The 13,353-nt window shown below is 38.8% G+C and overlaps 1 protein-coding gene across 16 annotated transcripts in view; it reads right to left on the bottom strand.

Moving 5' to 3' along the window:
• The window catches only part of DLGAP2 (DLG associated protein 2), a 463,944-nt gene that overhangs the window by 320,828 nt on the left and 129,763 nt on the right, over positions 1 to 13,353 (bottom strand). For 3 of the 16 annotated variants that reach the window (XM_054818866.1, XM_054818869.1, XM_054818871.1), the window contains exon 1: positions 8,286 to 8,718. The exons of the other annotated variants lie outside the window; for them this stretch is intronic. The gene's annotated coding sequence lies outside the window, so the exon portion shown is untranslated. Of the gene's footprint in view, positions 1 to 8,285; positions 8,719 to 13,353 lie in introns of those variants that run through there. 16 annotated transcript variants of the gene reach the window in all.

Genomic DNA, 13,353 nt, shown 5'->3' with positions numbered 1-13,353 from the left:
AATTGTGCTGTTAAATTAACATTATAGCAATACTCTTTTGAAATACAATTTTAAATATCCGAGTTGATTTCCAGGTCTCTGTGGTACTTGTGGATTTGATTTCTTCCCGTCCATTCTCATGCCCAATGCAGTAGGGCGCATATGGTGCCTTTCAGGCTAGCTGGTTTTCTCACTGCTTCAAAACTAAACCACAAGTAAGCATAGAATGTGTTAAAGAGTTGCACTTCCAGGTACTTCCTTATGATAGTCTTAAACCAAGTCTCACCAGCAGCAGTATCTTCCATACATTTTCAATTTCGAAACCTTAATTTCTGGAAGCTAATGAAAATCTGCATTCTTTATTAGGTCTTTAAGTCTGCTCTTGCTTGACTACTGCTATAATTTTAGGTTTTGAATCTAAAGAAATGGAAAATATGGTTGAAGAAGAGATTTGAAAATGAGCGCATTAGTGGCCAGGTTCCCTAGTTGTCTTCACTGATTTTTGCATGCAGAGTCTCTTTCACTGGACTTCTTCAGAGTCCCAGCAAATTGACAGAAGAGAATCGATGGAAATGTCTGCCCTTCCGTGAGGATACTTTCCCCTTCCTCAGCATAGACAGAAACATTTATGGACACCATCAGATGTAATTTCTATCAATTTATGTCAGTAGTGCTTCCCAAATACATCAAGTGGGCGACTCCTGCAAAGGTATTATCATCCATACTTTACAGAGGAATGACTTGTAAAGAAACTGCATGACCTGTTCACAACCAAAAATGTTTTCAGCACAGTCACATCTCCACCCTCCACCATGGTACCTGTCAAGATCATCCTGCTCTTTTTTAAATCAGGAACAATGTATGTATCCCAGAATTTTTTCCCCAAATATCCTAGCAATTTATCATTCTGTTATCTGCTGTTAATGGCATGAGCATGTAAGTGAAATAAAAATAACTGAATCAGAGGGATTAATCCGGTAAAAAGCCAGTATGACTGTTTAGGTACTTTTGTGAAAAATCACGTATTGGTCCCACAGCAGCCTGGCTTGTGAAGATCAGAATGTCATTACAGTGAAGACTAAAGTATTTATGAACTGGTTAAATTGCAGCCCTGCTTGAGAGTTTGGGGGAGACTGTTAATTATTCATGTATAAATTAAGAGTGGAAATTTTAAATTTCCTTATCAACAGTCTTATTCACTTCAGAATCCCATTACTGTACAATTATTAGTCCAAAATCCACTTTTTACTGATTTGGTTATTTCAAATGTAAACAGTTTCTGAAAGGGCTTATCTGAGAATTGCGTACCCACATTTGAAAGAGTTTGGACCAGAATTCGCATCCATCGCTAGAGCTCCGGTGTCAGGCTTGGGCACTGATTGCACCATGTGCGTGGCCACAGCGCGGGGCAGTGAGCTGAGGAGGGAAGGCACCAGGCAGTTTTTATCATCCTCCCTGACTTCTGTGGCCCATGCTCTCTGGCAGTATCTCGGAGGAGGCACACGCTGCTTTTTCTGCCTCTCTAACTGAAAGTGTGTGTGCAAACAAATGCCTGCCTCTGCTCAAACATAGCAGTGTTCCTGTATGAGACCGGGCACAGGAGACATGAGATCCTAGGAGAACAAGAGAAATCAGAAGTGAATCTCAAAATTACATTATAATAAATATATATCTGTCCTTGCTTATTGAAGCACTGATGTATCCATAACCCCCCGAGCTCAGATCAGATGCTGAGGGGTTTAATACAAAGCAGTTAGTGTCTGGACAGCTTTGTCCTGTCTGGGAATCATGAGAATGAGAAGCAGGCACTCACCGCACAACAGGCACATGAGGGATCCAGCAAAGTAGTACCACAAGTAGCTTCAAGGGAGACCAAAGACAAAAGGCTGAGATGATATGCATAATCCCGGGAAAGGGAGTTCCCTATGTTAGATAGCATTTCCCTTCTCCCACAGCGCCTTATCCCAGAGCCCACTAAAACCAAGGGGAAGCTCGTACTCGTTTTCATCTAGAGTTCACCCAAACTGTTGATACTACTGCGTTCTTTATAAGACAACATTGCATTGTAAGACACAATGCTAATATTGACATGAATATAGTAAGAACCATGCAAATTGTCTTCCATGAAGTTCCATGAAGGTCTGAACTGCACCAAAATCTAGAGGATTTTAGAGCATGGCCAGGGAACTGCCTTCCTGTGAAGCCCGTGCAGGAAATCTGAAGAACACCCAGGATACTGCACAATGCTACTGTATACTATTGCTGAAAAGTGTCCTGTGCCATACGACTTCTCTACCATGTACTACATCAGAAAATAATTATATTTAAGTAGGTTTGCTGGTATTGTTAGCTCACCATCCCAAATTTGTTTTGTATCTGTTTCATCACCCTGCTGAACCCATTTTGACAGCTGCAGTGTGAACACTAAGGACAGGGGTTCACCTTTGCTTCCTGTTATAAAAAACAAGGTCTTAGACAGTCCTCAGTTCCATGAAATCCTCATCCTTCATTTGCTTTATAGGTGCTGCTAGAATGGAAATTATACTGATAACCGAGCCATCCTGTTCTGCAGTGATATTGAAGAGAAACACCATATCAAAATTGGTTGCAAAAATCTTGCAGATACTTCTCCACTCACAAGAAGTTATTAATTTGTTATTAATTTGATCTATTTTAGGAATTCAACATTTAAATCAGGTAAACTTATTCAGCTTTTTAATATCTCTTTGGCTGTGGATCTCATTTAAGAGGCTCCCACTGGAAGTTAGTCTGGCAGCTAGTTCCAGATCTTTTCCTAGATCAACCTCAAAAGACTCAAGTCATGTTAATCAACAAGTTATCCAGTGTGCTTTAAAATGGAACCGTGAAACGATATATTCAAAGAAAATGGCACTATCCACATACACAAAAAAAGAAAAGAATAAATAATAAGGCCTGGTTAGCTTGTCTGTGTGTGTTTTTGAAAAAGCCAGTCTCGTCAAATCTGTGGTTTGGAGTGTGGGCACAGAAAGAGCCAAGTCAGCACAACTGGGCGCACCTCGGGCAGGGAGTGGGGAAGGACAAGTGTCTGTGGGCAGGATGTGAACCTCTTCAGATGGCTCTGCTAAAGGAATAATGAAATGGTGCCACAACTTCAGTTAAAATATGGGGGAGATAAATGCTTAGAAGGCATTTCAAAGCAAGAGTGCAAATTAATTGTTTAATTGTAAGGTATAATTTAAGCTTTTACTAAGTCTATCAAGATGTATACAGACTACATATTTATGAGAAAAATACCATTGACTCCATATAATCAATAAAATCAAGAGTCTCTATGAGATTCAGCTACTTAGCCTGCCAATCTTTATGGCATTACAGTATTATTGCTCTTGGTTTTCTCCTTTCAGCTGCTAGTAAGCCTGCACAAATGGGAAGAAGCCAAATGATTGCACTGAGGAAACAGTGGGGCTGAACAGATACAAAATGCTGTCAAACACACGGAGTGAAGAGAAAAAATATGCCTTTAATTTCTTTTAGTTCTTCCCTATTACTTATATCAGCAGTTGGGCAGGGGGAAGGAAAATAAATCAGATGCACGAATGATTCTCGAGATGACAATATCCCACTTAAAGAGATATTGATAAAATTTATAGGATTAAAAATGCATGAAGAAAACTGGGATGAAAAAATCACCTCTGGAGAAATGAATAGAATAGCCGCCGAATTCTGTGCCCTCTCCTAGCCATGCAGCTGATGTGAACAGTGAGGGATGTGAGGCTTGAGGGTGTTGAACCCAGGCCTCATCTCTAAAAGGAGAGAGCCAGCCCAAAGAAAGGCTTTCTAAGAACAAGCACCTCCCAGGAAAACCCCGATTCCCTCAAAACCAAGAAGATCTGAATCGTGCCCGCTCCTCAGAGCAATGCCAAGCTCACTGCCCCCTCCAAACCCACAGCAAAATTTCTACAGGAGATGAACTACGTCCATTCGCGTTTCCTTGTCATCACGTAGAGGAGAAGCCACAGCGAGGGAGTTACCATGGCTGTGTGCTGAGTTAACATCTGATCACGGACGCCTGTTTTCCTTTTTGATCCTCTGCATTCAAAGCGCAGGACTCCACCGGGGTCCTGGCAGCCGGGGCGCGGTGCTACAGACAGGCACGCTGCTCCCCGGCCGCGCAGCCTGAGGAGCGCCGTACGCTGGCTCCCCTGAGCCACATGCTCACCAGCTATGCCATCGTCTGCGCTGTGTTACAGCATTATTTATCTCGACGTGCCTGGCCTGCCCTTACCCCTCCTCTCTCCACGGGTAAAGCACACGAGGTCTGCAAGAGCTCGTCCTCTTCGTGAACTGCTGTGAGATTTCTGCCCGCAGGAACAGTACCTGGATCTGACAAGTGAAAAAGCAGCCTGATGTTTTCTGGCCTGTATTATTAAATGGTGGGTTGCCCTTATCATGATCCCAGTTAAGCCAGTAAGTGTTTTGCCATCAGCTTCAGCAGAAGCGTGTTCGAGCCCTAGACACCAAGGATTTGATGATGGCAGGTCACCTAGAAAATGAACTGAAATTTATAAAGGATGTTGTTGCTTTCGTATCAAACAATAGAGTGGTAAGAACTGGGAGGACAGGCAACACATGACTGTTTTCGCAACACATTAGTATACAGATCAGCTAAAACTTGAACCTTGTAACAAAGGATGCCTTTCTCAGAAATTGCATGGAAATGCATGATCCTTAAGTGATTTTCTGCTTTGGATCTCTTTCTTGCTTTCTTTTGATGGGCAATGCTCACCTTTAACCCTTTGACTTTGATACTGCAAGTAATTATTGCTACCACAAACACTGCAGTAACATTTATTAATTGCACACCGTTTCTCTTAAGATGTTAATGGTGACTATGATGCAGTTTCACTTTCCTTCAGTAAAAGAAATCTGTGAACTACTGTGTGGATTTCTCTATATATCACTAAATGCTCTCTTGTGCGGGTTGTCTGACAGTAACAGACTTGTTACCCTATTTGTACCCCGGTAATGTACTGCTAAGAGGAATTAATAGCTTGCTAAGCAGAACTACTTTGCTGCTTTCTGTATGCTTTGCTGGCATTCACACTGTCCTGTATGATTTTCAGGTCTTAATATCAATTTTGCAAGCGCATCCGTAAAAGACAATTAAATTATATGACAGATATAATTTGTATTGGACCAATCCATGCAAATCCTTCATTTTTGCAGGAATTAATATTTTATATTACACAATGAAAAACTAAAAGCAATTCAAATTGATTTAGCCATGGGGTCTCCAGTCAAGGATGTGTGGCTTTGTACACACTCCAGCCCTTTGCACTGACCTTGGGCAGATTTTTTGAAGTATATATAAAAAGAAAAAAAGTATTGCTTGTGGTATTCAAAGAAAATGAAGCTGGCACTCACAGACCCTGTGCTATACTAAACTCTTACCAGTGAACAGAACTTCCTTTTAAAATGAGTGTAAAAAGCCAGCTAATTTTCCTTACTACTCTAGAATAATTTATTAGGATTTTATTTTTGATAGCAACTAGAAAATATGGAAATGTGGATCCTGTATTCTTTCCTTTGTGTTCACACTTAACTCCCTTTATATTCACATCAGAGACCTCTATCTGGTCTCACTCATACTACACTTGTGAAACTTAAATGTACAGAAGTCCAGTAATTTGTGATTTTCCCTGATGTACTCCAGCTCAAATTCAAGTCTTTCTCCTCAAAAATAGAACCAAATTATTAACTATAAAAACTTATTGCAATGACGAAGCTAAGATCATAAAATTAAGTATCTGAGAACAAAAATTCCAAGCATACAGATCAAAAAGTTTTCAGAAAAATGTCTGAGATATCTAACATATCAGCAATAATAAAATGCAACAAATAAGGAAAATTTATGGAGCTTAACTAATATGACGTAATCTATGTTACAGAGTTATATGACTCCTGGATATATAATTTAAAAACTTATTAGATAAAAGTGGAACGTTGTATGCTCTGTGCTATGGTCATTCCTCCTTCACTCTATTTGTTAAATTCATTTAATAACTGTATATATGGTTTTAAACATAATGGATGGAATGCTTTTATTTATGCCCTTCAGCATGCTTATTACTCCAATTATGTTGATTATCTTTCCTATTAATTTTAAATTATTTTATGATTTTTGAAAAGCTGATGCCAAATCTGCTCTCCTTTAGTGGGAAATTATGGGACACGTAAAACTGATCGAAAATATTAATGCTTTTCTTTTTTTTTTAAATGAAATTGCGAAATATTAGGTGGAGTACAAAAAGCAGTGACTACACAATCATTTCTTTATGTTTATTCTCTACAAGATGCACCCTGAAAACCGCTTGATATTTGAAATTTGATCAGCTAAGCTACAGAACAGTTCTATGCCTGAATTACAGGGCATGTAATTTGGCCTCTACATTCAGTATATGCCACTTTCCTGCAGCTTTTGCTTAACATACATAAATGAAATCTGTGGAAATGTCTTCATTTTTCTCGATCACTTTATGAGGCATTTACAGTGAAATAACTTCCATGAAACATATTAAGCAGATCTAATTATGCAATTATTCAAACAAAATAGCCTTTATTCTGTGGGTTTTTTGCAAAAGCAAAGGATAATGTCAGGCAGAGTGCTGCTGTTTAATATGCTTATGTGCTGAAGTACCTTCACCTGCCTTCTAGCATTTTAAAATAGCTTGTTTCATTCAAAAAAGGATGCCAGCGGTCACCAACTTTGCTAAACACACAGATTTTAAACACCTAGTAGGTATTGTTTAAGTGCTTTCACGTTTCAGAATATACATTTTAAAATGTACTGCACTGGGCACTACATGGTCATGTTGATCACTTGTTGCTAAATAAAAAGGATGTAGGCTGTCTCAAATGACAAGGAAACATGACAGATATGGATCTATGAACTAATTATGAGCAAACGCAAGAGCTGATATTAATGCATGCCTGTAAAATAATCACATTGGTACTACAGAAATCAAACCTTCAAACTTCTCCACAGAAGTGAAAAAGCAACAGTAATTACAACTTGTGAATTGATGACAGCCAGCCTGTACCTTTGTTCTTATTTCAGACAGACCTCACTTTTTCACATTTTTGGCTTTGTTCCTGCATAAACTTTAAAAGAGCAAGCTATTTTACTTGAACATCAGAAATCTATACTGGCAAAAAAAAATTTATTGATTTTTTTTGATAGGCATATCCAAAACTAGAAAGGCTAATAATACTCATGGGGGCAAAAAAACCCCAACAACATCCCCCCCCCCCCGCCCCGCTGTTGAAAAGTTGAAGACATCAGAGGGGAAAAAAATACATACAGAGAATACTTCCCACATCCAAAGATTTCAAGCCATCTGAACAGTGTTCACTTGCTGCAAAGTTGCCAATTCTAAACCCAGGATTGAATGAATCTTACTAAAGGAGACCCAGTAACCCAGTGATCCGCCAGACCTCTGCTTAAAGGCAGGTTTCTCTAAAAAAAATTTCTTAGATCAAATCTTAACCCTTACTGTACAATTAACGCTAGCTAGCTGAAAGAGTGCACACTATGTGTGTGATCACGGCACTTTTTAAAAGCTCATTAAAGAATATTTCTGTTCGATAGCATTTTTGTTAGCAACATTTCTGTAATGTAAAGGCTCCTATCACTGTGCAGCAAATATGTGGGGTTTTTCTGCTCTTATCTCATGTAGTGCACTTGATAAGGGGTACTACTGAATCTTCTTCTGCACGCTGCATTACAAAGAAAACTGTCTTTTTGTAAGGCATTTTCTCTGCACTGCTTTCACATAAAAAAAAGGCTCTTGTAACTGGATGTATCTGACTGTATTAATGCTCAAATGGAAACTGAAACCTTTCTACTTTATCTGAAGTACAAATCCCCCAAAAGATTCTTGCCTTTCCAATTGTGTTCGTTGTAATAAAGGTTAATATTGAACTGAACTTATCGTATTCTAGCATCACATGTTAAGTTCCAAATCTGTGTGTGCGATCTATTTTCTCTTTTATTGTTGAAATTAAAGAATAGGAAAAAATGTTGGCAATATTATTAAAAATAACAGAGCAGAAGCATTTTACTTAAAGACAGTTCAAACCTATTGCTTTCATGAGGAGGAAAAAAAACATGGTGCAAAGTACTGGGGGGAGGGAAGGGAAGAGCATCTGTTGAAAATTAACTACTTCAATGTTAATTAACACATAATTTTCTACCTGATGAAATGGTGTTGTAGAAAGTATAAATTGAAGGCACAAGAGTAAGAAATGAGTCATCTTTGACTTACCGTATCAAAGACTATTGCTGTATTGCAGTCAGCATCCAAACACAGAGCATGAAGCTTCTCACAAATCAGGAAAAATATACGATCAATGAACAAATCAAATTCATTGTAAAAATAAAGGCCAGAGATTAGAGTATGTATCCAAGGGTCTGGTTAGTCACAGCTTTGACTAGCCTGCTACAGAGCTCTGCAAAACAAGTATACTGCAGCAGTGTGGCAAGCATAGGATTGCAATGCATGTCCCATATATTCAAGCATAATAGAAAACATGGTCTGGAGCTTATTCCATGTGGAAGTGGGGTTTGTTTTATGCAGGCAGAAAAAAGAGGGGTTTTTTTCCCACATAATAGAATTAGAAATGAAGATTTTTCTTGATTATTGTACACAATAATTCCCCAGGATATCAATTACATAAAGCAGGTGCCTCTGTCTCCTGTTTCCCAGATAAATGCCTGTAATCTCATTTCACAAATGATCCTATTTAGACAGGAGCCACCTATTGTGATGATATCATTTGCTCTAGTATCCATAAATGGGCAACTTCCTACCAAACGTCACGACCACTGACGACACAAATCTTTATAATATTGAGTGGGCAGGGTGGTTGATGGGGTCCCATCAATCTACAGCAGCTTCTGCTGATGTGATATCATGAATCCTGTATAATCATCTAAAAGGCTGAAAATGAAGAGAAGCATTAAACCTGTCTGGTGGAGCTCATTAAAAAAAACAACCTAAAACTGGAAAGAAAAAAAAAAAAATCCTAGAGAGGTAGTAAAGGCAAATAAAACATAACCACATAGCAGTGCACCTTTTCAAATGCGTTCTGCACTCACAAGGATATTGGTAGATACGAACAAAATCACTCTCAGTTAAGAAGTGTAGCTTTCAGTTTCTTTTTAACAGATAATAAAGACCGTAGATCCTCTTTTCTTGCAAATGCAAAATATACATTGACAGCAAAAAGGACCAGTGCTTCAAATGATGCACAAATTAGCCCACTCTTACCGAATATTTTTAGAATTAGCAACTGCTTGTCACAGTAGCTTGGAATATGAACTCTGTAACAAAATATCCTTAGACTGTTTGAAAGCCAGTCTGCGAGACTGGCTTGCTTCATGCTCTAGCTGCATGGCCTTCATTTCTCAGATCATTCCATTAAATACACATATTTGGGATATGTTATGATACTCACAGTTAGCTGAAATTAGTTTCCATCTGCCTGCTTTAATACAGAGGTTTGAGGAGAGTTAAAGGTGATACGGGGTTCACTTGCTTCCCCACCCTTTCCCCAAGGGCTCAGTTGTGCCTAGTGGCTAAAGCAAATTGCTGAAGAACTTTGTATTCAATATTTTTCCTGGCAGAAGTTGGTAAGAACTTCAAAGGAAGATCCCCAGTTTCAAAAAAAGACCTGAGGGCATTTTTCAACAGGATCTCCACGAATCTTGGTTTACATTCTCCTGCTTTGAACGGACTGAGCTGCATCTAAAAAACTTCTTAATACACGGACAGAAAGGCATAACATTAGGATCCATCCACATGAGTGTTTGGACAATGCTCATTGGAACGCTGGTCAAACTGGGGTTTTGGGGTAGAAAACTTTAAAACTTAAAAGCACAAAACCCGAGAAGACTTTATATACATTTCTGCTGATGTCGTTCCATCACAACAGAGTCCACTTCTCAAAATCCAGCCCCTCCGTTGTAGATGGCCCTTTTTATATCTTGCATTTACTTCATAGTATCTGTGGGGCAGGGACCACCCTTTAAATTTCTGCATTACACATAGGGAAGGTCCCCAAGGCAAGCAGTGCAAATGTTAGTAATAAAAGCAACTCTGAATTACAGAGTTGACTGCTACCACAGTGACTCACGTCAGGTCTAGATGGGGTGAAAGCAAAATTTGAACACAGCATCCGTGGCTCCAAGATGCAACTATGCTGTCAAAGCAGAAAAGTCAATGGGTTTTCTAAAAGCACCCTGAAGAGAACTCCTTCCTCAGAGATTGAAAACAATGGAGAAAACCATTTCAGAGCACTGAATAGCCATTTAGACATGAGCAGGTGCTTTCCTTCTCCCTCCCTCCCTCCTGTGCTTATCTTCACGATAACACTAGCTGACGTCCCTCGATATGCTGTCTGGGCAAAGACACAAGTGCATCTTTGACTCTGGGGATCATAACCCCTTCATTTCAGTACTGTGTGGAAGTAGAAAAGCATATACTCTGCGTGTCCAGATGGCATAAATATTTCCCATGTGTTTCCATGACAAAAGATAAAGATAACACAAGAAAGTGGAAGCGTGTGTGAGTGTAACTGAGATTGATGGTCCAGAAGTTTCTCTCTTGGCTAGATAAAAGATGATGAAATGGGCATGAGTGAAAAAAAAGGCAGAAAATAGCGAAAAAGAATATTCATCACTGTTCCATCAAACTCAGTCCTGCCTTGGGAAACGCCAAATGTCAGATTTTCTTGGTAACGTACAAAGACTTTTAAGGCTGTTCCAGGACATAGTAGGAAAGAACGCATTTTCACATTTTCTTAAAACAATATTTTTTTCAGCATCTGAGTCAAAGGATGTCACCACTCTTCCTTAACCTAGTTTTGAGCTTACCAAGTGCACAGTAATAAGCTTAGAACAAGCACAACCTTCCCATGCAAAGGAGGATGTTAAACATGGTCCAGTGGAAGATGCCCTGATGGTTCTGATCTTTGATTAAAGGACTCTAGGCTTCATAAGAGCTGGTGCTCTATGAGGTGACTAAATGAAGTGACCGTCATTCCAAACAGTTCCCATTTGCGTAGGGAGATACCGTGAGAAAATACCCCAAACATATTCCTGTCTCAGGAATGGCCTGAAGGATTATACTGAAAGGACGAGTTGCTCTAGTGAAAGGAAAGTTGTTTTATTTGGTCCAGGGGAGACTGTCATAAACCACAACATCTAACAGTAAGCAAGCAAACAGTAGACTCTTGATGAACTATAGATCATACAACAAAATATTCTACCCCTCTTAATGTCTTCGCTTTACATTTGGGATCATAAACCCCCTTATATCCTAACAAATAAGTCTAAATGTCCTTAGACCAGCTTTGAAATTCCTACTGGTCTTTATTTTATTGGGCTTATTCTTTCTAGCATACTTGGAAAATAAGTTTCTCCACGCATTAGGGCGAGTCTATAAATCTCCATATTCCTGGGCAGAGCATAAGCAGACTGAATCTTCTTTAAAATGTCTAGACCTTCCACTAATTAGAACTGAAGCCTAAGTCATAAAACACCAATGGAATACTTGTTTCTGAAGGGGGGGAGAAGAAAGATGTTACCTTTTAAAACACCTACTGATATTGTAGTAGATGATAGTCTCTTTAAAGTAGAGATGGAAGGAATTGCTTCAGTTAAATGAGCTTTGTCTGCTGATTCGCGTAGCAAGAAACCCTGCCATCTCCAGTAAGTGTCACTGTATCGTATTAATTAGTGGGGAAACACAAAACCAACAAAATTATACTTAAAAAATTGCAGTGCTTTCCTTTTAAACTCTAAACCACCAACAATCAATACAAATAAAAATTGAATTCTGACATGTCATCCTTTTCCAGAAACTGAGTAGGAAAACGGTTACTGCACATTGTGTGATGCTTCCTTTAGTCACGTTACCAAGGTCACCCCTTATGTGTGTCGATTAACAGGGACCACGCACACTAAGACAACAAAAAGCCTTATAAGAACTTGTACCTTCACTTGTTTCTACAGCAAATGAACAGGAAAATTAAGCAAGAGTGTTGGACAAGGAAATTTTAGTCTGCTATCTTTTCTAATGTTTGCAGCCAGGATCAGAAACACTGAGGGCTAAAAAGTGCATCCTCCTTCTTTTAGCCAGGTCTACTCCTGTCTAAAATCTCCTGAGGAGCTGAACCTAACTCGTAGGACACATTGGACAGATATTTCTACAAGATGCATCACATTGCTGCACTTAAGCAAAGATTCTTCCTTAAATCCCTCTGAGATTCATCACTATTGCTTTTCAACAAGACCACAGAAAACTCCAAAGGGGGATTTCAGCCTCATAAGGCCAAATGTAATTTGTCATAATATAATAATGATGATGAAGAATTATCTGCAGTTTTTAATTACTTGTCAAAATCCTATTAGCCAACAAAAAGCGAGTAATATCTATTGCCAATATCATACCCAAATAAATTCTTAAGAATAATCATCACAATCAATTATTACTTAGTGGCTAAAACAATCAGGAAAAAACTCTGTTCACAAGCTCATTTCTATACCACCAGTTGCAATGCTAGTACCCCAAAGAAAACATGAATGTTCATTTTAATTTCACACTTCATTAGGAATACAGGTGTAAAAAAATCTAGCAAATAAAAAGCGACATATTCTGATGGGAAAACACATAATTTTCATTTCCATGTCAATATTAAAATAATTGAGAGCAGAAACATTTAGATTTTTTAAGGGGACGGGCTTTGCTTTGTATTTCAAAGCCTGGTTAGTCCAATTGTTGATCGATAAGGGACAATCATGGTTTGCATCTAGTGACCCTCCTAAATAAATCACCATTGTTTGGGAAGTTGGAAGAAATGGATAAAAAGTTTTGTCCGATGTCAGTCTTCCTCTGAAAGTGTGCACTTTACTAAGTCATTCTCTTTTCTGCGGAACTCCCCACTGCTTTGAAAGGGAGCTGTATTGAAATGTTTATGTCCCAAAGGTTTGTACAAAATACTGCTTAATATAAGCAGTAACTAAGTACTCTCTTCTACTATAGCCCTCGGTACTGTAGGATGCCTGGCAGAAAGAGCCAAAGGTCAGATGGTTGGCAGGCTTCATCCTCATAACCTATAAATCTAATCCTTAGAGCATTTCAGATCAGGATTCTCTATAAATTACAGCTATTGTGACAAAATGTTCCCTTTGACAGACAGGTGATTTATGTAGATGGTTTCCTCCATTGAAGATCAAAGCTATAAAATGGTCCTAACATTGACCAGCAAAGCAAAGGCGTGGTCATAAACCTGTGACACATAAAAAAATGTCAGGAAATCTTTATATTCTGA

The sequence above is a fragment of the Grus americana genome, chromosome 3 (genome assembly GCF_028858705.1).
Source record: "Grus americana isolate bGruAme1 chromosome 3, bGruAme1.mat, whole genome shotgun sequence".
NCBI classification, from domain to species: Eukaryota; Metazoa; Chordata; class Aves; order Gruiformes; family Gruidae; genus Grus; species Grus americana.
This window is presented reverse-complemented; position numbering and strand designations above follow the sequence as displayed.